Source organism: Rhinopithecus bieti, unplaced genomic scaffold (assembly GCF_001698545.2).
Source record: "Rhinopithecus bieti isolate Rb0 unplaced genomic scaffold, ASM169854v2 scaffold_70890, whole genome shotgun sequence".
Taxonomy (NCBI): domain Eukaryota; kingdom Metazoa; phylum Chordata; class Mammalia; order Primates; family Cercopithecidae; genus Rhinopithecus; species Rhinopithecus bieti.
In genome coordinates, this window is record NW_016827312.1 from 290,964 (window position 1) to 292,283 (window position 1,320).

Consider the following 1,320-nt stretch of genomic DNA (forward strand, 5'->3'; position numbering starts at 1 on the left):
AATCCCTCCCCCCTCCCCCCTCCCCATGATAGGCCCCGATGTGTGATGTTCCCCTTCCTGAGTCCAAGTGATCTCATTGTTCAGTTCCCACCTATAAAAAAAAAAAAAAAAAGAAAAAAAGAAAACTGTTTAATAACTATTGTTACAAATTGGTTCTCAGCTATGAGAAAAAAGCATAAAGATTATACAGAAATGGCTGGTGTTTAGAAATATAGAGTTGTTAAATCCATTTGAGGACAGGGACAATAATGTTTATATTGGAACCCTCAATTATTTAGGCACAAAGTAAGTATGCAATAAAACTCTGTAGAAATTTAAAAAAAAAGAAAAGAAAATTATAGTCCCACAAATTTGCAGTATTTGAGATTCCTCTATGAAAATCACTTTCCTATACAGGAGCAACAGCTAATTACAAACTGTAATTTAAAAAAATGGATCCTTATTCACATTAGAACAAAACATATAAGAGAAAAAGAGTTTTAAATAATTGAGTAACTACTTTATTAGTGATTGTATTTCTTCTACAACTTAGTCTATAAACTAAATATACTTTATTTTAATTTGCAATCGGAAACTTTTTAAGATGAGAAGCTTATCCTAACATTCACATGGAAGAGGAAAGAGTGAAAGTGGTTAAGAACATTTTGGAAAAAAAGAATGGGATGAATATAGGCTCATACTACTATATATGTTGAATTTTTATATAGTTATGGTAATTTAACCTGTGTGGTAAATGCAAATGAACTAGTAGAACTGAACAGTAATTTAGGAGCTTTGCATAGAAAACTTTAAAATCATTATTAATCAATGGGAGAAAAGTTTGAAAAATTTATTTACATTAAAATTTTCTATATCAACAATAGTAGAATAAAAGAAGTAAAAAGGCATGGCTGAAAAAATCTGTGATACAAAATTAGTAGCTAAAATATACAAATATTTTTACATGCCAATAAAATGACAAATATCCAAAAAAGGAAAATTGTTGGGGGTGGAGCAAGATGGCCGAATAGGAACAGCTCCAGTCTCCAACTCCCAGCGCGAGTGACACAGAAGACCGGTGATTTCTGCATTTTCAACTGAGGTACTGGGATCATCTCACTGGGGAGTGCCGGACAATTGGGGCTGGTCAGCTGCTGCAGCCCGACCAGCGAGAGCTGAAGCAGGGCGAGGCATCGCCTCACCTGGGAAGCGCAAGGGGAAGGGAATCCCTTTTCCTAGCCAGGGGAACTGAGACACACAACACCTGGAAAATCAGGTAATTCCCACCCCAATACTGCACTTTAAGCAAACGGGCACACCAGGAGATTATACCCACACCTG